The 26,602-nt window shown below is 38.9% G+C and overlaps 1 long non-coding RNA gene across 1 annotated transcript in view; it reads right to left on the reverse strand.

Moving 5' to 3' along the window:
* Nucleotides 1–1,667: 1,667 nt before the first annotated feature.
* The window catches only part of LOC116444533, a 48,221-nt gene continuing 23,286 nt past the window's right edge, over nucleotides 1,668–26,602 (reverse strand). The window contains exon 4 of the long non-coding RNA XR_004240371.1: nucleotides 1,668–9,140. This is a non-coding gene — a long non-coding RNA (uncharacterized LOC116444533). The remainder of the gene's footprint in view (nucleotides 9,141–26,602) is intronic.

A 26,602-nucleotide genomic window follows, 5' to 3' on the forward strand; every position in this document is an offset into this window, starting at 1 on the left:
TTCAGGGGCAGGTACAGATTGGAGCAAGGGTGGTGCTGCCTCTATTAGAGAGAGCATTTGGATAAGCTCTGCCATATCACCCAGCAGTATACCTCATATCCCTTGCCAGGATTTTGGGGGAAATTTAGGAAGAAATCAGACAGTTATTTGCTGCCTAAGTACTTCTAGCCCCACACTTTGACCATGTGTATTTATAGGCACTATCAACATATGACTATGACCTACAACTGAGTGGGTTAAGCTTGAGATCTGTATGTTATAAAGATGAAAAGGAGCACTCTTACACAGTCTGAATTGAGCTGGATTTATCTTTCTGGTATCTGGACAAGTTAGTAAATTTTTTTCTTCCTTTTTTTCATCTAGTTACATCTGTTTGTTTTTTTCCTCACTTTACCGTATACACTTTCATGACTTGACTCAAAGCTTTCAAGAATGATGGTGGCTTAGAAGAAAAGGTTTTAAATAATACAAACTCATGAATTTTGGATATGGAACATTCAGATATTTCTAAATGACACAGTTAGGCTTTTTTTCCAGCTAAAATTTTTGGCCATTTGGAAGGAGAAATGTAGGCACATGGGCTGGGATTGCTGGCATCCCATCAGCCCGTGACATCAGCAGAACTCTGGCTTGACTCCGGTCATGCAGAAATGCTGGTCAAATGGTAATTGCATTATAATCCATAAATCTGACTTTTAGGATTTCCTGTGAAGGTAGTGCTCTCACACAGCAAATCAGATGCTTCACAAAGCACTGGACTCGAAAGGATAAAACACAAGAACATATTTCTAGCCAGAAAACACTGGAATAATATGTGTGTCTGCTCTACCACTTCATCAAACTCTAGGATCACTATCAGTCTGCATTGTAAATGCAGTAATTTTGTTATCTTTGGAAATGCACAGGAATATCCAAGGCAAGTTACTGAAAGAGAGGCACTATGAAATTGTTGTGCTTTTTAGCAGGTCTGAGTGCAGGACTGTTTTTGCAGATGGCAGGATCACTGTTCAGAGTGGGTTGTTACCAACCATATGTCTAAAAAGAGCCCTAAATCCCTTATCAGGCCTTAGACTATTCACTAATTTTGCCCTAAAATTTATATTTTCTCTTTGTGAAGCATACATACTCAATACATGCACATTTGCTGCCTTTTCTTACTGGTATAGCAAATTAATATCAAGCTTTGTAAAAATAATGATTTATGAAATGTAATGAATGCTCCTTCAGCTTTAAAGTAAAATTATTGCAGCAAAACCAATATTTTTTCAAGCTGTCTCTTAAATCTGGGATAAAAACCCCTATTCTCACTTGAAATGGGCATGCAAAATTCCCAGGCAAAATGAGAACAATCAAAAGTCAAGAGAAATGGGCTATTTTTGAATGATGGACCTAAAACCAGAACAAGTGTGCCAGTGTCAGGCTTCATTGTGAAAAACAGAAAATATAATTTGACAAGGGAGTGGCCCATCATATTGCTTTGTTAGTTGTTTTTTTTGTTGGGTTTTTGTTGTTTTTTTTTTTTTAATTTGGAAAGTTAGTGTTCCACTTTTAACTTTCAGAAAGCTATTTCTGAGAGAGCACAGTAATGTCATACAGATCATTTTGCAGGACTGCTCTTATCAAAATGTATAGCCAGAAAGAGCTACTTTATACTGCTGGTTCAAACACTGCTTGCAAAATTCTCTCCATCTGTCAAATGAAAACAACTCTGAATGAAATGGATTAGAATGTAATTAGTTTTTTAATATGCATATGCATACTTTCTTCCTTACCCCTGTAACTGTGCTGATTATCCATAGGAAATCTCCTTGTTTTGTAAAGTGTTGATTTTTTTATCAACTTAATATCTCATGTTTTCCAGGTGGAACATTTTGAGATGGACTTTGAATTAATTACAGAATGAGAGATGTGCAGAAGATACACTCTAGATTAGATCTGGAGACCAAGACTTGGTTGTGTTTCAAATCAACTTAAATCGTCATGTGACAATAGTGTACTCTGTCTTGACAAACTTAAAAACAGGGTGGACATCATACATATAGCTGGACATTTTGCCCCTGAAATCATTAGCAACTTCCCCAAAAGATCCCCAACTAATCCAATTCAAGTCTTTAATTAATTTAAATATAAACTCTGCATTCTGAATACAGCCACCTGATCCCAAGGTGATAGTACTGAAAATGTGAAGTAACTGAAGAACAGATGGTTAAAATCCTGGCAAAATTTATTACCATAAATCCAGAATAATCCTAAATATCCTTTCTCAGACTTTGCAGAGATGTCCTTATTCCTTTTCAGCATGATTGGTACGATTTTCAGCCTAAGATTTTCCAATACAAATAGAAGAAAATTATTGGATAAAGTTAAAATAGGCTTTAATGACCATGAAAGCACCCTATAACTACACTGTGGAAGAACAATTTGCTATTTCTTCAAAATACATACCAGTCTGTCTATCTGCCAACTCCCTTAACATAGAGTATATATAAATTTGTGTATTAAAAAGAAGTACCTAAGAGCTTGCTTCTGACAGGTGCTGAATGCCTGACAGAAGAAGCTCAGAAACTGTCAGGATCCTACTCAAAATAGATGATTTTCACAGACAGCAGAATAACTGTGAAAGAACATTCCTAACCTCAAATAAATACCAGTTTACCAACTTCACTTTTTGATCTGAATTGAAACAACAACAGCATTGTTTATACATAACAGATGTCCTATAGTTTTAAAATTTTTTTATATTTAATTTTTGTATTTATAAACAAAAATTTGTTAAAGGTTAAGTTAAATTGTTGTTTGTTTGCTTGCTTTTATGTGCATTTTCCCATAACTGAAACTATGGGAACTGAAAAATTCTCATTAAATGCTAATTAATTTGCATCTTGTCTCAGAGTTAGGATTTGACTGAGATGCAATGAGACCATTTCTTTCAATATCAAAGTGGTTCAGAGGAAGTCTCTGGCTAACCAGCTAGGCAAGTGTCTCCAAACTTCTGCTGACTCTTTGTAGTCTGAACTAGAATCAGATATTAAGAGATTAAACAGATATTAAGATATTAAACAGTACTGGTACCAATACAGACCCTTGAGGGACAGCATCCATTACTGATCTCCCTCTGGATGTTGAGGTATTGACTGCTCTCCAGATGCAAACATCTATCCAGCTCCTTATCCATCATAGAGTCCACCCACCAAAACCATATATCCACAATTTAGAGAGGAGGATGACATGCAGGACAGTATTAAAGGCTTTACAGAAGTCCAGAGAGATGGCATCTGTAGCTCTTCCTTTGTCCATTGCTGAGTCACTCCATCACAGAAGACCAGGGGTTTGGTCAGGCAGGACTTGCCCTTGGTGAAGCTGTGCTGGCTGTCTCAAATCACCTCCCCATCCTCCGTGTGCCTTAGCACAGCTTCCAGGAGGATCTGTTCCATATAATTGCTTTAAGATTGCCTTTGCAGTCATTTTACATGTTTACCAAGTCAATTCTGAAACTCAAAATAGTTTTATGTGTGCATGTATACTTGTTTTTTGTTTGACTATTTTTGCAAACTGTTGGAAATAAATTTCAGATTACACTGACATATCATACAATTTATGCAGAGGAAAGTATTCCAACATTCTTTCTTTTCTTCAGTTTAGATATGTGTTTATTACAAAATCTTGAACTGTCTGTGTGTGACAAGGTAAAAAAGAAAATTCACACAGCTTAACACATTCTCCACTAGATTTTAGTGCTTAATTTTATGCAGATTAGCATACAAACACAGACAAATACAACAAGACTCATCATTGCTGAAGGATACTAACATTTCTGCATACATGAGGAAATTAACTGGCACCACAATAACTTTGTTGGGGAGCTATGCCCAAGTAACTCCCTGCATATTTGATTCTGAAATAAAAGTGACTTTATTCTAGAATGATTATTCCCTCCTGGAAGCAGAGTGATTACTCTAGAATAAAATTGCTTTTATTCTGGAGCTGAATGTCTGCACTGGGGAGTTATTCCAGAATAGTTAAATTATACCAAAATAGCAATAATGGAAGTTATTACAGAACAGCTCTGCTGGTTAATTTCCCCTGTGTAGAGCAGACCAAAGGTTGAGTTACACCAGAATGTATCATACATAATTATGTGAGTGATTGCTGCAGAGTAAGACAGATTTTAAAGGGAATTACTCCCATTTAAGACAACTCCTCATACTCCTCCTCCATCTCCCCCTTCCCCCCTGCCCCAAATAAAATCCCAGTTAATTAAGCCCTGCAGCTAAGAAAGTTTCAATTAAAAAAAATAACCCAGTGAATTCCAGGGCAAGACAGTAAATTATTGTAGCCAATCCCATCCAAATTAGCAGAAACATCCACAGTCGGCACTATTCTGTTTACTGCCTCATACATGTGTCATTCATACTGCGTTGCCCTCCTTTCCACTCACAATGACAGCTATCATCATACTCCAGAAACAAAACCCTCTTGTGTCTGTTCTTACTGAGCCCTGGCTGTTTCAATGGATTTCACTCTGTGTCCTGGGAAGCATCAAACCCCAGAGTACACCATGTGAATCTGCCTTTCTGAAGCAAATCTTGCACTTGGTGCCTCATCCTTAGATAGTGACAAATGGGGGAGGGAGGAAAGAGGGAAATTCTAGCACTTAAAAACAGGTACTTCAAGGTAATATAGTGGAACAAACTAAAGGTCTGTAGATATGATAAATCTCAGCTTTGTAGGGAGGCAACATGATAAGGATAAACTTGTGGGGTTTTGCCAAGCCTCTACCTCCTGTCAAGCTTTTCTTCTGCCTTTCATTCCTGGGACTGGATAGTCCCAGGAGTATTTCTGGGTAAAGTTTGGGATTTGGACTTCATTAACACTAAGGCTGTTCCACACAATTAGGGCTGTGCACAGGTTCTCAAAGAAAGAAACATCCACTTGCACTCTGTTCTGTTGTGGTGTACACTGGCTGTAGCTCAGGCCCCTCTGACTCCTCAGAGGTGTTAAATGAGCAGCACTGTTAGGGGCACAGTCCCGCTCTGTGGAGCTCTGGCATGGCTCTGGAAGCCTCTGAAAGATTTATATTATCTACACAGAAAAACAAGTCAGAGTAAAGGTCTATGAGGGGAGAGGTGAAAGGGAGCTTGATGATGTCTGTCGGCATCACAGTGGGAAAAAAAATCTTGCTGCAGAAGGCTGGTCCTGGGTCTGAGATCTAGGTGTTTTGACTGGTATGTCTAAGTGTCTTCCCTGCTCATATTCTGACATGGAAGCTCCACTTCCCATGCAGAGTTGTCTAAACCTTGCAGGCTATGTGGCCTTAAGCCCTTATTTTATGTGCTGGCAACCTGCTTTCAGTATATTAACATTTTGTTGACACCAACTCTTTGATGGCTGTCATTAGTTTTAGTAGGATGAAATTTCACTTGTGAGAGATAGACAGTGCATACCCACAAACATGATGTATGTTTTATTTTAGAAGTCACATTCTCATCTGCACCTAGCTGTTTTTCAAGTAATTGGATTAATCCTGAAAGACCCAAGACCCCAGGGCTTTCATGATGTCCCAAATCAGTCGTGTGTTTAAAAAATGAACCTTGGAAAGGTCCTTTGTGGCTTGGAGGCCCCTGATTTTCAGTGGTGAATAGAGTGCCCCTGTGTGCTGCGTTCTAAAACTTCAGAATAGCTAAGAAAAATAGTAGAAAATCTAGTTATATTTATCAACTACAGTCCTGAAGACCTTGTTTTTCCCTGTAAGGAGGTTATGTGACTTTTTAGCTTCCAGATGCCTGACTTCAACTCTGTAGCCTGTCAGCCTGTGAAAACAAGACTCCGGTGATTGTGCTCTTCGTCCATATCTATTTGTCTATTTTGCTCTGATAGCTTTTGTACACTTTGATTGATGTCAGTGAAATTTAACTGAGGAAGCCAAAGTCTCACATAGACACAGCAGCACCCAGGATAGGCTGGTCTGTCAGTTTTTGGTGCCATTAAAAAAAAGCAAGCTAAGTTTTACTGGCGGTCTTCAGGAAATTTTTAAAGACTTGAAATTGAATGAATCCAGTGAGACCTTCAAGGACTGAATCACATTATCTGACCCAAAGGGAAGTGGTTCAACTATTCTAAATGGGAGCTGTTGACCCCCTTGAAAGTCCTGCCCATTTAGAAGCCTGATAAATGCACAAATCTGCTCCACAGTTTATGTTGATTTTCACTTCAGGTTTTTGTCCTTTTTATATTTGTCTCACCAGCTCTAAAACGTTGTGTGTGCACATTCCTTTCCCAATTCCTCCTCCCAGAAAGTCACGCAAATTGCACACAGGCGTTCCCAGCGATGTTCTAAAATAACATTTATCAAAAATAGATGACCTGTGTTGCAACTTTGTCCATTATTTCTCACATAGTTGTTCATCAGGGTGGTGGTAACAGAGGGTATTACTGTAGAAAATGCCCACTGTTAGGCTCTCCCAGTAAACAGAGCTCAGGAAATTTCATGGTACCTTTATGTTCTGAAGAGGAAAAAAAGACTGTATTTCATCATCAGAATATTGCTTCTTCATTTTAAGACTTTGACTCAGTTGTATTTTAAAAAGTTTTATAGTCTTACATTAAGAGATCATAAATTTAGGACGGTAACAACTACTTCAGTTTATTAATTTTCCTTGCTATATATACATACTGCATTTGGGTGGTGAGGCAGAGATACTAGCTAGGAACTCATACCGCTGCAATCATACATTAAGTGATCACCAGATTAAAAGCTGACACACTAACAAATCATAACAGAGTAACAAGCCAGATGAAGGAAGTGACTCCCAGCTCATGACCTCGCTGAGTAGCCTTCCCTTCGCAAGAGAAAGGGGGTTCTTGGAACTCTTGCAGCAGTTTTCCAGCCTCTACTCCTCATCTCCCTTGTGGTATCAGACACTTTTTCTACTGCGTTTTTTTGCTTTAAAATTACAAACTTGTTCATGCTTAAGAAACATTGTTTTATGAAACAATTAATTATTAAATTTTAAAACAATTAAATAATAGATATACTGTCTACATTTAAACTCCTTGTCATGGAAAAGCTCAGGTAAATATTTTCTGTTTCATTTATAGTGTCTTTTCTGAGAAACTCCAAGTCTGTGATGCCTTATTCTTTCTTTGAAAAAATGTCATTCATGCCTTGGTTTTACATGGTCTTCCATCTCTAGTTTTACCTTATACCATTCTCAGTGATTGAGAGTCTGAACAGCCACCTCTGGGGTAACACTGAAGTTTCTTTACCCTTCTACACTTAATGTTGCTGATGCCAAATCAAGATAACTTGAATTACCATCGTACTCCTAAACCTCCCATTGACAAGTGATCCAGCAGTTCTCACAAATTCAAAGACTGAGGTTATTTGGTCTGCTATGACCTTTTACTATGACCTCCAGCACAAACCAGACCATATTGTTCATACTTTTACTCACTGGACTATGCCTTTGCAAAGACCAAGCAACAGCCAGGAAAGCAAAGCAAGAGACTTCCTGCTAGGCATTCTTCTTCAGATATTACCCTTCTAGCCACAGGTCTGAGGACTTTTGGGTGCTGTCCTTTAATAGCTTCTCAGTTAGCAAAACCAGATTTAAGTAGGACAGCGCTCTTCCCAGGACAGATTTTGACGGATACTTGTGCATTAAACGTCAAACAGAAGAGAAATTTTCTTGCTGGGGTCATTTGATACTGTATGTGTTGCAGAACGCAACTGCTCATCTCGGGTTGCAGAGGTTATTTGCTGCGGGGAAGGCTGAGAATGTCATTAGAGCACCGGTGCCCTGAGATAACCTGCAGCATATCATTAAACCATCTAATGACTCTATGGCCCATTGACCTCCATCACTCATTTGCTAACAATGTTTGTTATTTACAGGCACTAGGGAAATTACTGTTGAGTTATTACTCCACCTTCCCTTGCTGCTGCCATCACAATACCTGGTGATATCCAACAGGAAAATGTAGAAATCCAGTAAATTTGCTTTAAAGATATGGTCTGGTGTGCATGTGAATTAAGTCTGCAGGTGTATTTATTGAGTCCCCCCTGTTGTCACCAGCCCTATCCCCCCAAATCTGGTATATCACACTTGTCACTGAAATAATATTTTCACTAAGACATGCCTTGCCATCCAGCTTTGGGTTCCACTGGCTGAAATTTTCCCTTAAAAGCATGTTATGCAACAATCTGGAATGGAGATAAATCCAGTGATAGAAGAAGCTGAATACATAGATAATTGGTACTTGTACTGAAAATGTCACTTAGCCCCCAGATTCTTAAAGTAAAGCAATTGGGACTCATGAATTACTATCCTTTTCTGCAGATGTGAAGTATTTGCTACCCCTCATATTAAAACATTTCTTCCATTAAGCAGGGTATTTTCAAAGGCACTTAAGGCTATTAAACAGCTAAACCTTACTGGAACTGAAAGGTACTGGCTTGAATTTTTGTTTGTTTGTGAGATTTAGGAAGATAAGTGAAGATAAGATAGTTGTTTATTTAAACTATTTTGCAGTTAATATGCAATAAAAAATAAAACTGGTGGTGTTTTCTGAAATTATTAAGCTTTCCTAGTGGTTAAAGGTCTATTCAGCAAGTTAAATTAACCTGCTGTTTTCCCCAAGTATGAGCAATTGAACTTTCCTTTGCAGTAAATGAGGGCTAATGAAGAACATGAAATACAGATGGAATAATATTCCAATCACGTGCTTGCTTGCAACCTCACAGAGAGGGGTATAGCTTTCACTGCCTTCAGTGAATTATGACAGTACAGAACAAGGCATTGTGTACTGCTAGAATTAATTAGCATTACTGGCTCCATTTGAGGGTGACCAGATGTCCACAGCCAAAGCAGGACACCTATCTCTGGTTGCCAGGATTTCAAAAGGACAACAACGTGCAAATCAAGCTAAATTATGTTTGTACTGCAAAAATTACTTTAGTTTTTGGGATTTTGCTTTGCAAAAGGGAGTAATAACATAAACAAGTGGTGGTGTTTGTGCTTGAGAGAGTCTGATTCTGTTACCATATCTACTGCAGTTTTCTTTTTTAAAGCAGAAGTGAGTTTGCAGGGTTCGTCAAAGTCTCGCTCATTATCGCTTCCTCAATTTCACTTCTTCACCATCTGTAAAATAGGGTTAATAAATAATAATATTGTAAGTGTAACTGTGTGAAATAAAAGGAATATGTCTGGGGTACAGATCCAGCAAGAATAAATAATCAGGCCAGCTAAGGACATTCAAGGCATCAACTCAAATCTGTCTATAGAGTACCACAGTTTAAGGATTGTATTGACAAGGCATGGTATTCAGTGACAAAACGGCATTTTACAAAGCTGACTAAAGGCACAACCAAACAGAGGGCCAGTTTTTGCAGTCTAATAATGCAAAACTGATCATAATCCAGAGTAAACCAGCAGCCGGGAAAAGCTTAGCATGATGATAGACAAATGAATTACCGCAGCTTAATGACATCAGCAGAGCTACAGGAACTGATTAGAGCAGCGTCCTTTGCCACCAGCAAATGCTATCTAAAATGCATTAAACTAATGCGTTAATCTAAACCACAATGAACTTGCTATGCTGCAGTAATTCCATTCACTTTTGTGTCACAATCCCTCCAACTTTTCACTAGGTTTTATTTAAGCTGATGCAGATTTGGTCACTGACTTCAAAACTCCAGATCCTCAACCCAGGGATACAGTGAAGTCACTCAATTTAATGTTGCCTTCGTCAGATTCCATAATGAAGACCACATTCAAATACATCTTGAAGAAATACTGACTCAACACCAGTCCCTTCATTCTCTTTCACTATGGTCAGTCATTTAATAGAAAAGCTCTCTATGGGTGTCTCTCTTTTGTTGATCTTCTCCAAGATGTAACATGATGTGCAAGCACTAAGTTCCTCTGAAATATTTTTGCAGTGAAACTGCCACCATACCCCTCCATAAAGCAAAGCTACTGTTTTTAAACCAGGAAACATTTTGATAATCAATCCCGCCTGCTTCTGAGTACAAACCTGAGAAGAGGATCCGACAGAGTTGTTTTAGGACTTGCAAGTTTATCATGAAGATTTCAAAAGGCACAGAATCATGGTCCCTGCTAAGTAATTTAAAGGGTTAAGTTTTCTTCCTGTATGAAGGGTTCCTTTTAATCTGGGATAGTCTTGCTTCATTTCTCAGCCATAGGAGTTCATTAAGACTCCTCCTGATCTGTTAATAAGCCACCTATTCAGATCTCTTTATGCTTCCAAGTGTGAAACTGCAAACTCATTTTGAATGGAACACTGGCTACTTTCTCTGTTATCTTTTACATCTGCGGTCAGTGAAATCTTATCAAGAGTGGACATGTAATTAACATGAAGAATAATGGAGTAAATGACTTTCATCCAAGCAGAAGCCCTGTGAAGTAGTGAGATCGTAACAGCACAGACCTTCCCTGCAGGGGACCAAGACAAGAATTTCTTTGTAAACAGGTGCTTAGTGTAGCATCTTAAAAATGTAATGGCAAAGATGTGATAAGGGACCGTCTTCTGGGAAGGAAAGTGAGGCACACTTCTGTTGCAAGTGGATCTGACTCAGCTAGTGAGCAAGACAGGAAGTGGGCTTCTTGGGAAAGAGATCTCACATGGTACAAAGAAGGAGCTGTGTCAAAGTGAACGATCCTGGGCTCCTATCTTCAGAAAGTGGACAGGCACGATGAAGAAACTGCATTAGGGAAATAGCACAACACAGTATAGATGTTATACTATCGGATTTCAGATCAACCACATATAGAATCACTTCTGTGGGCTCTGTGCCTGTTTGTTTTTAACTGCCAGATGTCCTTCGAGGGTCTACTTCTAAATCTGGAGAACCTGCAAGATATGGGAGGTAAGAGAAAGGTGTGCTTAAATTACTAGACCATCAGGGAGCAACAACCCGAGACTTTACTTGTGGGTCAATATTGTAATATCATCTTGTGTCTACCAGGAAAGAATGGGGTGGAGTAGTCATAAAGGATGTGGAAGGGAAAGATGGCACTCTAGCTTTCTCAAATCAAAGCCAGGCATGGGACTGGCTTCCTGGAATGTGAACGCATCAGCCTGGTAAGCTTGTAAGTAGGAAAGGCTTACCCAAAGCTATGTGCCAGAAATTTCTTACTTAATAATTACCTGCAGACTGTGACAAAACTACTTCTTGTCTTTGTCTCAGCTTAACCAAGGAGGCTAACAAGTGTGAGACTGACTGGTCAGGAGCCCAGTAAGGGGTCCATATCCAAGCCACAGCAAAGTGAGAACAAATGATCATCTTTTAGCTGGGATTTTGTCTGGTTTGGATGTTAGCTCCTCTGGATCCCATCATTAAATGCACAACAAGCTGCTTTTCAACAGTACACTTAATAATTGGAGAGTGCTGATGCTAACTGTGCTGGATATCAGACTTCTCTTTGGTATCCTTCAGTACTTTACTGTTTCCTTGGTAGTCAACAAAGGTGATAATTGTGTGTAGAGTGGGTTTGCTGAAGGTTTTATTTTTAAAAACTTAGTAGTTATCATCTATTTCTGTCACAGCTTTTATGGTGTTTCAGTGATGGTTTGACAATTTTTGTTTTAAAATTGACAGTTCCGATAATGATGTACTACTCAGGAAATCTGTAAATCTTCTCGTGAATAAATCCTCTGTATATTTTTGTTTAATGTATTTGGCAGCGTTTTAATGGATTTAAAATTACATTTATTGTTCGTGATACTGTGTGACAAGAGATGGATTTCAACCACTCCTTTCCCAGGAAACATAGCCTTATTACTTGATGCAGAAATACTGCTTTTACATATAGGCTACTTATCACAATTTAAATTTGCCCTCTGACAGTGATTCACATAAATCTTGTGTGCTCTGTGGCCAAACTGGGAAGCTCAGCAAGCACTGAGTATTATCAGATTCTCATGTTGCAAAGGAAAATATATGGATTATGATTACATTAAAGCTGCTGTTCCTGTTTCCTGCTGTATCACCTTAATATTGCTCAGTCCAAGAGCATCTCCCACTGTGACCCACATGGAGCCTCTCTGTCTGACCATATCTACCCTTCACATGCCTCTGACTGCAGCAGGGGAGGAGGAACATGGGAGGAGAAGGGCAGGACACCCAGCATCTCTCTGCTCTTACCCATGTCAAGGCAAGATTTTTTTGATGAGTCTTAATCATTTTGATTTGTTATTCAGATCTGGTTTTGTGTCTGAAGATGTATCCTAACCTGCTCAAGCAGGCTCACCAAGCAAGCCAACATCACAGGAATATGTCATGGGAAAGGCAACAATACTGCCAACCACAGGATTGCACAGGAGCCCATTCCATCAAATTCTCATCCAGGTCCCTTAAAAATCATTCTCCATCTTTATGTAATACCTTTCCTCATACTGAGAGACTGCAGTGAGAGGCTTTGAAGACAGTAGGGGTCCAGGGATTGCCCACAGGATTTTTGATTAGCTCCCATAAGTTAATCATGAATCATGATTGCTTCAACCCACACTTACCTATTCCTGTCAGAGCTACTCTTAGCAGCAGTTTTGTGCTTTTCTAGCTTCCCACAGAACTGAACTGTCATCAGGGAGACACACCGTCCTTAACAGACCCTCTTATCAAATGAGTGTCCCTAGTTTGAGTACCACAGCAAATGCATTCACTACACAGCTTCTTCATAAGTCATGTTCCATTGGAATGTTGGCCTGTTGGGTAATTAGCCAGTCAATAGATATTAAATGGGCTTCCATGCTTTTCTCTCTTCTCCCTCCTCCGTGATTGCACATCCAAGGGGTGCTGTCCACATATAACCATGGATGCTACTAATGTGTGGTGGCACATTAAACCTGGGACACAACATCCTCTCTCCTCTCTACCTGTGGTTGCTCCATCACCCCCACTGGCCTGGGGCCACCAAGGGAAAAATGTTCCCTCCAGATTCCTGTCATTTTTATTCACCACAAAAAAACCCAATCAAACAAAAAAGTACCCCACCAAAACCCCAGAATGAGTGAATGAAACATTTTCATTCCAAAGTGTTCCAGAAAGGGCATGGGAAGTGGCAACATTGCAATTCAGTCAGAAGATTTTATTTTAGTTTTGATGCTTTTCTCTTGTGATTTAGAACTGTTTGTCCTCAGTATTCCTTTATTTAGTGTATGGATGCAAGGGCAAGAACCCAGACAAAATCCATTTTTCTCCCATTCTTTTATTCCTCCTGGTGAAATTTGCAGAACCATTTTTCTGGGTTTTTTTTCACAAAGAGAAAAATAACAAAAGTGGCAAGAAAATCCCTTCACACTCTAATTTGAGAAAAACAGGTGTAGGTCTAGTTTTGCTCCAGTGAGGCAAAGTATTGTTACTGCTGAACAGAGTGACTTTTTCTCTAAAATAGAACTCTCTGATGTGAACATTATACCAGCATAACTAAAATAGAATCACATTTGTTTTCTCCTCACTTACAGTAGCTACAACTGCCAACTTTTCTGTGCAAACAAGCCATCCTAGTGTCATACCTGGATCGTGGTTTTGCAGAACCCTTTGAGACAGCTGTCCTTGCCCATTAGTTTCAAAGCATTTCTGTGGTTGCCTGGACAAACATACAGTAGGGTGGCAAATGTAATCTAATCTGGCTATAGTGTCCCATTGCCACCAAAGACAGGAAGTTATACAGCGTGGAAAACCTCTGGCTTGCAAATACTCTACCAGAGACCCTGGTGAATGTGAAGTCACGGGGTTAATTTCAGTTTACTAGAGAAATCTCTGTTTATAATGCCAGAAAAGATGGTGGTAGTATTGGCCTGGATGTTCCCATTTTCATCTGTTCTTTCTCTTTCAGAGTATTATTTGCTCTTTTTTGTAGGTCAGATGATACTAATTTACTAGGGGGCTGTTAATGTGAAAGAAGGTATTACATCATAGAAGCATAGAATCATAGAATCATCATAGAATTATCATAGAATCATAGATTCATAGATTCACAGAATGGCTTAGGTTGGAAGGGCCTTAAAGATCATTTAGTTCCAACCCCACTGCTGTGGGCAGGGACACCTTTCAGCAGATCATTTCACTATATCATATTTTCACTAGGTATACATCCTCACTTGGTTTTTTCCAAGGACTGGGGGTCATTATAAAATGCCTAATTTCAGTGTATTTTTGGTCTCTCTTTTTTTGTCTAAAGCTCATTTGTTCTTTTTTTTAAAAAACAACCTCTTAATATTTCAGGATTCACACTACCAATCCCAGTTTCCCAGACAGAAGTTAGCAGAGGATATGTTATGAACTATATCAAAACTCAAATAGAAACACTCACACAAAATTTGCTAGAATACAAGCATCATTAAATCATCCATGAAGATATATTGAAATTTTAAAAGAAATTATAACTTTGATGTTATTAATTGTGACTTTCAAGAGACTAATTAGAATTTGTTCTCTTTGTCACTATGACCGATACTCTCTCGTCTTGGCTGAAAATCTACTCCTGGAAACACTACAAAATATTTTGAAGAAATAATAATAAGAAGTGAAATAAGGGTGAGAAATACCAACTATGCTAAGTTTAGTGATATAGTTTCTTTCTCCCATCAACAGCTGCTCATACAAGTCACGTCTAAGGAGGTCACAATCATGTGATCTGTTCCATTGAAGACAAATCTTTGGCTTTCTGCTGCATGATACCCATGAATTCCTTGCCCCTGTACTTAGCATAGTGTTGTGAGCACTTGTTCTCTTCTAGAACAGATTGCGAGGGTTGAAGGGATTCATGTTTCTTGCAAACAGCCACCCATTGTTGGAGGATACTCTCCTTCCTTGTATCCTGGTATGGATGGAAAGAGAAGTTTATTCTTGGCAGGACTCTCCACATGTTCAAATTTTTCCACTTTCCCAAGAAAGCCTTTTGTCTCTGTGTCTAAAAATGAGAATAGTCTCAAAATTGAGATAGGCCAATAGGTAATGAGATCAGAAGGAAACTCTTTCCCCTATGCTTGTAAGCTTCAATTCTGTCTCTCACTATTTATTTTTAAGGTGTGTATCCTCATGACCCAAGGCAATCCATAAACTGCACATTACTAAAAGCCTTGAAATGGCTTGAGATAACAGACTTTCCTGTAACAAGGACAGACTGAAAAATGATTTCCAAGAACTTTTATAAGTTCCTGTATTATTATTTAATTATTCAATTTCATCTATAATAGCCCAACCGTGAGACAGGAGTTCAATTGTAACTGTTTGGCACCTTAAAGCAGGCCTTTCTGTCCGTATCGAGAACTTGGTTCTTTTTGCTCAACATCATTTGTTTAAAATGTTAGACATCTTATCCAAACTATTCTTTACTCCTGTTCCCTTTATGATCTGTGGGGAAACCAGCCCACCATACCTCAGTAGGCTGAATTACCTCTGTAATTTTCACAAATCCTTGAACAAGTGTGCAAAGAGTGTCTAGCTGAGGCAGGTCACCAGTTTTCAGATGATAAAATTTAGACGACATGAGTCCTAAAGGAACACAAATTGCATTAAGAATCTTCTGAAGTATTTTTAAACTCTTATTATTAAATGGTGTTTTTTACTTTTGAAGTAAACTTGTCAGTGTTTTATAAAAATCTGGATTTATATGAAGAGAGTTTTCAAACACGAGGCATTTTTCTAAAACTGGTGGGATCTTTGAAAAAGCTCTTGTTTTCATTCCTAATTCTCCCTTTGCTGCTATTTAAAAGAGTGGTGAAAAATGTGCTCACTCTAACTTGGACAGAGATAGTCCAAACTAATTCTATGCTTTCTTTCCAAGTAGTCTGATCCAAAAATCCATTGAGGTCATTGATGTTTAAATTGGTTTTGGCCTCCAATGGAAACATATAAGAGCTCATTTTGTAGCTTCAGGCCTTGTGCTAGTACCAGGCATAAGTGCTATTTATCCTTTCCAGGCATAGAAATCCAGCTAAAAGAGGCAGCCAATTATTTTGGTCCAATTTTTCATGGTCTTCATGGAAATGAAAGAAGGGAACAAAATCCACTTATTAAAACTGGCCCATCTCCATTTTATTCAAATGGGTCACAGTTCATTTCATATATTCCTAAAAAAAATATACTTCTGGTGGGAGAATAAGCAGGAATAAAATTTAACATTATCTACAACGACAAACTTGTGGATGGACACCAGTTTTCAATGTACTTTTAGAATATTTTTCTTCTAAAATAATAATAAGTATGTTAAAATTGAACTTTTACTGTTTTATCCTCTTCCTGGACTACAACAGAATATTCAAGATGACTAAACCATTCCTAATTCAGTTCTGCATGATTCAATCAAACACATCCAATTAGAACATTAGGTGACAAAACAAAAAATAAGTTAAAAGATTTAAAAATCACACTTCTTCCTCTGAGATTAGCCGTTTGAGAAAAGGTTTATTAAATAAAAACCAATTAGTGACACAGTAAAACATTCCAAATACAATCCCTAAATGTTACCAAGCTGAATGTTCAGACCTTGCTACAGATGAGTAGACATACTGCTCTGGCATGGGTTTCAAAATGTAATTATAGATGTCAATCAGGGAGTCCTTATGTTTGAATACTTAAATTTTTCACTGTCTCTCTCTATCCCTCCTGCTCTCTCTTTCTTTCTTTTTTTTTTTAATCTCCAGTGATCTAATTAAGGATTGGGTTTAAGTTTTTGAACCTATCACTGATCATAATGTTGAAATCCTAACAGCCTCAGCTTGTCATCCAAGCAGACCTCTTGCAACCTCTAACTGGATGCTGAAGAAGAAACTGCTACTTCCTTACACTGCCTTTTCTATAGTTCTTGCATAGCTGAGTGTCGAGTAACTTTATTTTTTACCGAAACCCTCCATTTCTCCATTGCAGTGAGAGCTGTGTGCTGTTTCTTCCATAGAATAAATATTCAGAGGTCTAATCCAAAACTTTGTAAAACATTCTTTGAAAACCATGGTCTCGTAAGTGCATTTGCGAATATCTTTAGCCGGTGTGTGTGCTGTCAATACCTTTGAGACAAATTCTTTTCTTTCTTGGACCTGATTTTAAGCTGAATTTGTTTTACAAGGAAAGCTGGCCAAAGAATGAGAACTATATTTTTTGTGGCAGTATGGGAGATTTCCAGTGCAAGGTGCTGCACCTGAGTCAGGGCAAATCCTGGTATCAGCACAGGCTGGGGGATGGAGAGCAGCCCTGCCCAGAAGGGCTTGGGGCTGCTGGTGGGTGAGAGGTTGAACACAACCCAGCCATGTGCACTCACAGCCCAGAAAGCCAAATATATCCAAAGCAGCAGGGCAAGGGAGGGGATTCTGCCTCTCTGCTCTGGTGAGACCCCACCTGCAGTGCTGCATCAGCTCTGGGGTCCCAGCACAGGAAGGACATGGACCTGTTGGAGTGAGTCCAGAGAAGGCCACCAAGATGATTAGAGGGCTGGAGGACCTCTCCTATGAGGAAAGGCTAAGAAGAATTTGGGTTGCTCAGGATGGAGAAGAGAAGGCTTCTGGTGATCTAATTACCCTTCTAGCACCTGAAGGGAGCCTACAGGAAAGATGGAGAGTGACTACTTACAAAGGCATGCAGTGACAGGACAGGGGAAATGGCTTTAAAGAGAGTAGATTTAGACTAGAGGTTGGGAAGAAATTCTTTCAGATTGCCCAGATAAATTGTGGATGTCCCATTCCTGGAAGTGTTCACAGCCAAATTGGATGAGGCTCTGAGCAACCTGGACTGCTGAAAGATGTCCCTGCCCATGGCAGGGCTGTTGGAACTAGATGATCTTTAAAGTCTCTTTCAACCCAAACCATTCTGTGATCCTATGAAATTTGTCCTTATTCTTCATTAGAACAAACAGTTAAAGAGAGAGTCCAAATGTGTGTGGGAATGAGGAAATTCACCAGTCTACACTCCAAGAGCCCACACTCTGAATATAGGATGTAAAAGTTTCTATCAAGAGAAGTTAAAGAAGAGGGATATATCTGAAGGTATCACAATAGTTGGAGCAAAACTTTCCCTGAAGTATTTTCTTCTTAGCATTTCCCTTCAAATCATTGAGATTTATATGAGAGAGCTGGGACTGTGACTTTTATAAAGCTTTGAAAAGCGTTTCAAGTATTCTTTTATGAATATTATTGTTTATTTTCAATTTCACTGCATGAATAGAATAGACAATGTTTTCTAGCGTTGTCAGCCATTTAGGCAGAATGTTATTTTAGTGCTCTGTTTCTAAATTCAGCTATATGTCAGAGATTGTTCAGACCTTCTTAATGCTGACTGTAATTGCCATGATGAAGTTTTACTTTGAAATAGTATGGCTTCCAAAAGAGGAGCAATGATTCCCTCCTGACACAGGAAACCACAAACAACTTTTGCCATGATACACACCCATTATTGCGTCTATTTGTGTCAGTGTTCTCTCCCTCCATGACACTGCTATCAGTACATTAAATTTCCCTTCTTCAGATCACAAAAATATGCTCTGGTGAAATGTTACAGCTGGATATTAGTCTAGAATTGTCAGAGATTAAATCTGGTTAGATTTAACTTAACGTGCTTAGAGCCACAACAGCAACCTCAACATAGATATTATATGTGGACAACATTTTTATTACTCTTGGACACAGCTGCAAGGATCTTGGTGAAGGGCTGCAACTAGGTTGGATTGTTCAGGTGCCTTTCAGTCCCCTGCTCATCTGTCAGTGGTGAGATAGCAAACTGATAAACAGGATGTCCACAGCACTAAGGAACTGATTGTTTCATATATGTTCTCATTTCACCTTTGAATTGAAGTGAAACCTTTCAATGCTTTCCATCTAAGGCCATGGTGAAAGAGGCAGGTCCACTTCTCTCTCCTCTGGGATAGAAGATTAGATCCGCTCTCTCGTTTTCCTTCTGGTGGGAGGTATCTGGCTTTGCCTCTCAGTTCTGTCCTCCATGTAAGATATCTATTGACGATGTTTTGCTCTTTTTAATGGGAACAGTTTTTCTAAAAGTTGTGTTGGGTTTGTTTTGGTTTTAATTTTGGGGTTTTTTTACACATATACGTGATTAATCCTAGTTTTGATGTGCCACAGAGGCAGGCAGCCTTCTCTTACCTCAGGTGATAATACACTGCCTACTTTTCTTTTCTTGTGTTCTCTCCACACACAAATACCAACAGAGCTAAGCCATTGTAAACAAGAGTGTAGGAGCAAGTGCCTTGAATAACTGCTGAAGAGGAAAGATTTACTGTTGAATAGATGTGCTGGCTGCCAGCACTGGGACTCATTTTTCAGCTGTTGTTCAGGCTGTTAAATTATCAACAGGTGTTCCTAATAGGGGAAGTGGTATGTTGTTGATGCCGCAGTGCTGATTCATTCTCACCCTGGGTACACCAACACAAAGGGTTCAAAGGGAGGTACTGTGGCAACGAGGTTGTGGCAGGCAACCTGCAATGTCTCTTCTTCCAGACAGCACAGTTGTGCTCTCTGAATTTGCTTGTCCCAGAGGTCCCACTCTTACAGTTCTGTGCATGTATTGGCATCAAAGTAAGGGACTGGTAGAAGCCCATCACTGATAGGCTGGTTATTTGTCTTGGAGTTAGTCTAAACATTTCAGGGAATCCATGCTTGGAGGCCAACTTCTTGAAGATTAGATGAACAGATTGGCATAACTCTGAGCTTCAGTTAAGAAATCTCATACCACTTAAAGCAGGGAACTGAACCTAAGTTTCCAATTTTATAGGCAAGGGTCTATTTTATTAGTCATTTAAGTTTCTTTCACATATAACATTGAAAGCTCTGTTAAATTTTTTATCACAAGCAATGCCCAGATGTCGATGTCATAGAAATATAGAAGGGTTTTGGTTGAAATGGACCCTAAAAATCATCCAGTTCCAATCCCCCTGATGTGGGCAGGAACACCTCCCACTAGACCAGGTTGCTTAATGCCCTTGAACATTGTCAGGGATAAGCCATCCACAGCTTCTCTGGACAACCTGTTCCAGTGTCTCACCTCTCTCACAGCAAAGAATTTCTTCCCTATATCTAAGCTGTATTTCCCTTCTTTCAGTTTGAAATATATTTTGTTAAGCAAGATTATTATTTTCAGAATAGCCTTGGACCATACACATATCAAAGAGAAAGGAACTGTCCAAACCTGCTTGTAACTCACACAAGCCAGTATCCAAATATGCTAATCTCTTCTGTGAACATGTGAAACAGTTGTCTGAATCAAAAAAGGCAACTGGACTGCAAAACAGGCTCCTTCTGATGCTATCTACCTGTGTAATAAATCAACACTACATTATCTAATGGTCTCTTCTTGCTTTAAGAAACAGATTTGTGATTGCAATGCACTTTAGGAAAACCATGGCATCATCCCATTACACTCATGCTTTAGATGACAGATGATTACAGATTGGCTGCCTGCATGTCCAAAATCCAAGATATCAATATGAGAAATCTCATATGTAAGGTATATTTGAATATGTGAATGGTGAGAGGGTTACTGTTCTTTAAAAAATGTTTTTTAAGAAAGGCTGCTGGCAGCAGGGAAGCAGTGGCAGTGTGGGCACTGTCTTGTGGTGTTGAATCTGATGATTGGTCCATTCAGGCCTGTATTTTCCTTCAACAGCAGCTTTTATTTTATATTTTACAGGGAGATAAGGAAATGATCAGATAGTCAGGCCTATATCCCTTCTAAAACACTATATTGTTGATACGGTATAAAACCCTGGGCATTTTCCGTATCCATATCTTACTTTGAATGCTTCTGAGTTACTGATTCTAACAACACTTTGTAGCAAGGAGTTTCACAAGGAAATGTGTAGGATGGGAAGGCTTTTCTCATGATCAGCTTTCAATTTTCCATATTTAGATTTCAATTCTTGTGCATGAAGATTTTCTTCCCTTTACAGCACATTTGGACGCTGTGGGTACCTTTTTCATTGCAGATCCTGCATTTTTATTTTCTAAAATTAATAACATGAATGTTTGACTCTCCTTAAAGAGACATTTCTTTACACCTAGTTAATTCCCAGGGGCATCCATCTTTGGCATATAGTCCTCTGTGAAGAACCACCTCTGAAGTAGCATTTTTAGAGTAGGTTTTCTTAATTATCTTTAAATTTTTGTAAATGTACTTTTCTTGGGTTGGGGGAACAGTCTAGCTTTTTTTTAGGATTAAATAGCAGCTTTAAAGCCTAGTAAAAATACAAATTATTCCTACTGCATATGTTACTTTTTCAACATTGAATTTCCCTTCCCATTCCAGTTCCCAGTTTTTTAGTTTGCTTATATGTCTTGGAAACTTTGATAAGGTCTGATAAAGACAAGAGAGGGTGAATTTTTTTCATGTGATGGTTTATTGCCTTTTTCAAATTTTACAAAAGTTTTGGTTCTTCTTTAAGGTGAGTTTGTACAGTTAACAGTAGTTTGTTCTCTTCACTAAGGAGGAAGACTATATATAGCTTCTTTGGAATTACAGCATTGACTGGGCAAATAATGAATTTTACATGAAATTCAAACAAATACATGAACATATTTATCTGATGAAACTAATTTAAAATTGGATTCTCTTCTAGATGTAGTGTTAGGCATCAGTACCTTTTTAGCCAGAAAAAAAATATTACTCATCTTCTTCAAATATTCTTTGTATTCAACTCCATTGAAAGCTCCAGTGCCAAAACAGGACAAAATTATAATTTTATTTTAATCTAATGTATCATTTACAGTAACTGTATTCGGATCCCAACTCACAGTATCTATTATACATTAATCATCCCTGCATTACCATGGCACAGTTTCAGTAAAAGCAATCAGTTTCTCTGCTGTTGGTGAGGGCATTTCAACAACTCAGCTTACTTATTTTAAATTAAAACCTACTTATTAACTTCCTAGATTTATAGTGCCTAAGTTGAAATAATTACAGTGAGTCTCTGATGTTTGGTTGGTCTCTTCCTTAAATTGTTTTGACATGCTTTTAACCACCCTGTCACTTTCAGGAATTTTAAGTGTTAAAAATGCACTTTCACAGGTCAGATCTCTACTTCAGTGGGAATCCACATGTTTTCAAGGTTGCTGCCTAGCTGATATAGGCCAGATTGTCAGTCTCTGGAAAATTTTAAACAGCCTTCCACTTTCAGTAACATATTTGCTCCATGGGAACTGTTGTTAAGAGATTTCAGGACTGGAAAGGCTTCAGGTGCCCACATGGCCATTGCACAACACTTAGAAAAGTAGAGCTGCTCTGTGGGGCCTCCAAAAACTGACATTGCATGGGCACAGAGCAAGGAGTTATTTAAATTACCTGCAATGTACAGAACACTGCATGGCAGTGGTGTCATAAACAGACACAGCAAGTACAGCAACCAATACTCAGCCAATACTCAGCTGTGTGCAACTTTGCCACATTTTAATGCTTCCAGCCAACACTTTCGACAGCAGTTTGTCTCAGCCTGAAGTTTTTATTACATTTGCCTTATATTTAAGCCACAGCTAAAATGTTTAACTAAATTAGGGAGGAATTAATTCTTTGGCTTTTTTCTTTTTTTCTTTTTTTTTGCTGGAAAGTCTTAGCTGTTCCCAGAAAAGCTGTAGTTTTTGCCTCTGAAGAGAACTTGCAGCATGATCTCTCAAGATCAGAGAGATGTGTTTCAGGCAAATTTTGTGTCCAAGTTTAAAGTGTCTGGCAAAATCTGCCTTGGAGTGAGCTTAATAGAGGTTTCCTTGTGTGCTGCACTGCAATCCCCTGAGGACTCTCCCTGTTCTGGGCACTCACAGGGGCAGTGCTCCAGGAACAGCCAGAGGAGGGGTGGGCACATGAGTTCTGCATCTGCCCTCCAAGTGGCCCAAAAGAGGCACTTTGACATGCAGGGTTGAACAAAGCTTTCACAACTACTCTTCCACAGGGCTGCCAGGAAATGTTGTGGCAACTGACACAGAAACCAGAGAGATTTTAATCCATACTTTCCTGATTTGATTGTGGGGAGGGACAATTGGGAGATGCAGAAACAGAGGAATAGGTTGTATCCCTCTCTTTTAATGGCCGCAGTGATGAGCTGCAAGTCTAGACAAAGAATTCCATTTAACATTTCTAATTAAAATCTACCCAGACTATTTCCCTCCCAGTAACTTCAACTGCAGTTTCTTTCTAATCCCTTTTCTCTCCCACCAAAGCTCACTGAGGCCCAGGATAGGCAAAACCTGCTCCTTGCCTAGTAACAGAACAAAAATCCAAAATCCTAAAGGCAGAGATGTCTGCCAGGTACTGGAAGTGCACACCACACACCAGTACACTGCATATGATTTAGACCCTGTCAGCAGCAAAGATACTGCTTTTGGTATGTTCACACCATTACCTATGAGCAAGATGTCAAGAAGTCAGAGATTTCTAAAACCTTTTGGACACATATTTTTGCCTGGCTGCAGTGAATGTATCTGAACTGATAGTATCAAAGGCCCTTGATGATTAGGCAGAGGAACACATAATGGCTATAACTGCTTGAAATTCTTTAAAATAGATGAACTTTAAATAGATGGCATATGCAGAACTCATAATGAGACTTGTGTGGAATAAGGAGTCTGTGTACATGTGTTTGGAATGTTATGGCCACTTTGCTGGTGTCTGCCACGTGGGAGTAGCATATGAATTCAAGTTTTTCTATCACACCACTACATCACATATTTTCTCAGTGAGTTTCTGTGTGTGAGTGCGTATAAGCATCTGTATCTCTCCCCGTGTACCTCCCTCTACAATGAACATCTGAAGAAAAGAAGCATTCCTATTTTCCTAGGTTTTGAGGGAATTGTCCCAGCTATCCTGCTTATCAGGAAAGAACGAAGTGATAGCATACAAAACAATGCCTGGATCAGCTTTATTCTATTTAGATTCTGTGCATAAAATCTGTCTATGTCTCCCCTCTCCCCTATGTACCTGGCTATCAGTTAACTGATGAATAGTTAACCGTTTGATTTAGTTTAGTTTAGAAATCATTTTCCCTTAAATCTCACACAATATCTATGAGGCCAACCCCAAGGATTCCTGTATTCTGTCACTACCAATCAAGCTCACTGAATAAATCATAGCTTTATTGCTTCCAAAGCTGACAATAAGATCTATGTTCTCCAAAGAGAAAGGTTAAACACTTTTCCATCTTATTATATTTTTCAAATACAATGAAGCATCATGAAAATCCTAGCAGTCCTCAATGCTGTCATGCTAAATTAACATATCTTTTTAAGGACAAGCAGAAGATATTTGAGAAACACCTAACACAGTACTTTAATTTTGTCCTTAGTTGTAACAGACAGTTGCTACTTCCTGTTTCACTTTTAGAAGATGTTGTGTTTGGTTTGGAGATGCTCTGGAAGTATAATGTTACCAGGTCTGGGAAATAAAAGAAGTCTTTCAGTTTGGGAATTCACCTTTCTGGTTAGAAATACTTCTTTTAAATCTCTTGTATGAAGTAAGTAGAGGATATCAATAGAAATGAAAGTTTCTTTCTGCTATTGGTATGAGAAGGTAGTCATGAACAGTATTAAGAATGTGTACAGAAATAGTTTGTTTAAAGTTAATAATTATGTTATAATTAAATTATAATTTGATACCTTGTTTAAGTTCTAAGAAGTCAACAGGTTGCTTATAATTGTGTGTAACATTTCCCACTGACATTTCCATAAACATCTATTACGCATGCTGCTCATGTTGGTAACATACCCTAAAGTATCTGCTAACCAACTACTAACCCTTCAAAAGCCTTTATGATTTTCTTTGCAACATGTAGTAAAAGCAAAGAGATCACAGTTGCCATGTGAAAATATATATGAACTAAAAATTCCAGTGAGCTGTGGGGGTAGGTATTTAATGTAAGTTCTTCCATCCCCTTTGAACATGTCCTTTTGTCTCTGTTTTCAGTACTAAAGAGTCTAAAGGCAACCTGTGTCAGTAACATCCAGCTACTGAGGGCAGTTTCTTAGAACATTACTGTTTCTTCTGTAAAATGAAAGTTATTAACTGATTCATTATTGTAAAAGAGAATTACAGAATGGTTGGGGCTGAAAGGAACCACTGGAGGTCATCTTGGTCCAGCCCCCCTGCCTAAGCAGGTTACCCAGGATTTTTCTAGATAGGAATATCTCCAAAGAGGGCCACTCCAGAGGGCTTCTCTGGGATACCTGTGCCATTGCTGTTTGTTACAATCAGTGAAAAGAGTTTTCTTGTGTCCAGAGGGTAAAAAACCTCCCTGTTTCAGTTTGTGCCTACTGCCTCTGGTCCTGTCACTGGGTACAACTGAAAAGTGCCTGGCTCCATCTTATTTGCACCATTCCTTCAGATATTCTTGCATATTGATATTGATTAGGTCCCCATGAAAATTCCCTTCTCTAGGTGGGATGGCCTCAGGTCTCTTGGACTTTCCTCATGAGAATGCTCCAGTGTGTATTTGTGACCCTTTGCTGGACCGTCTCCAGTAGTTCCGTGTCTCTCTTAGGCTGGGGAGCCCAGAGCTGGATTCAGTACCCAAGTGTGGCTGGTAAGGATCGTATAGTTCAGGGGAAGGAAAATACACTGCTCTGGTTTGGTTTTTTGTTTGTTTGTTTGTTTTGTTGGGTTTTTTTTTTTGTTTCGTTTTGTTTGTTCGGTTTTTTGTTTCTTGTTTTTTGTTACAGTGTTTTTAATGGTGATTTCAAAACTTGAAATGGATAAATTTAAAAAGATGCCTATCAGTGGCGTTTGTCAGTAGCATGGCCTTCAGCAATGATGTCTGAATGTCAAGCCTGACTTCATTTTTACAGAGAGTTTATTTATCTCTTTATGCCTTCTATTTTCTTTTATTCTAACTACTGCCATTTGTTACTTCTTTAGAAGCTGACCTACAGCTTTTATCTCTCTTTCTGCCCTCAGCAGTACAGATGCCTGGTGGCATATTGGCTGTTCTTTTCTTTGAAATCTTCCCCTGTAGTACAGCTCCCCTATTATTCTCATTTTGGTCTAACCTGTCCCACACTTGGCTGAGTTTACCACAACAGTCCTGATTTTCTTGCCCACTGAAGTTTGCAGGATGCAATCTGGGGCTCCTGTCTGATCTTCTCAGGGAGCAGCAGTCAGCACTCAGCTAAAACAAGACCCAAGTTTGTTCTAGATTTTGTTCCAGCCTTTTAGAGAATCAGTCCGTGCTATACTAAACCTTTCTGCTTCTGGTGTCTTCACAGACTGAGCCCGTGTCCTCATTATGGTTGGCTGAGCCTGTGAAGGGTGAAAGAGTTTCACCCAGGCAGTAGCACTGATGAATTTTACAAGGAAAAATCACCTGTTCTGCTGTTTCTACTTCCTCTCCTTTCCATTAAAAAGTTTAATCTCTTTTGTCCTTTTTTCTGAAGCTTCTGCTTCAGTTTGTCCTGTCCTCTGAATTGCTTCTCTCATTTAACTATAATTTGTGGACCAGACTCACAGATGCCAAAAATCCACTCCATACCTTTGTTTCTATCTCTGTGCTACTTTGGTAGGGACAGAGTACTGCAAAATAATAAGAACAAGGTTCACAACTCACTAAGCTTCCAATTATTCTTCCATAAGTTTTTATTTTCTTTTTGTTTCTTCTTTTTT

The sequence above is a fragment of the Corvus moneduloides genome, chromosome 5, assembly GCF_009650955.1.
Source record: "Corvus moneduloides isolate bCorMon1 chromosome 5, bCorMon1.pri, whole genome shotgun sequence".
Classification (NCBI taxonomy): Eukaryota; Metazoa; Chordata; class Aves; order Passeriformes; family Corvidae; genus Corvus; species Corvus moneduloides.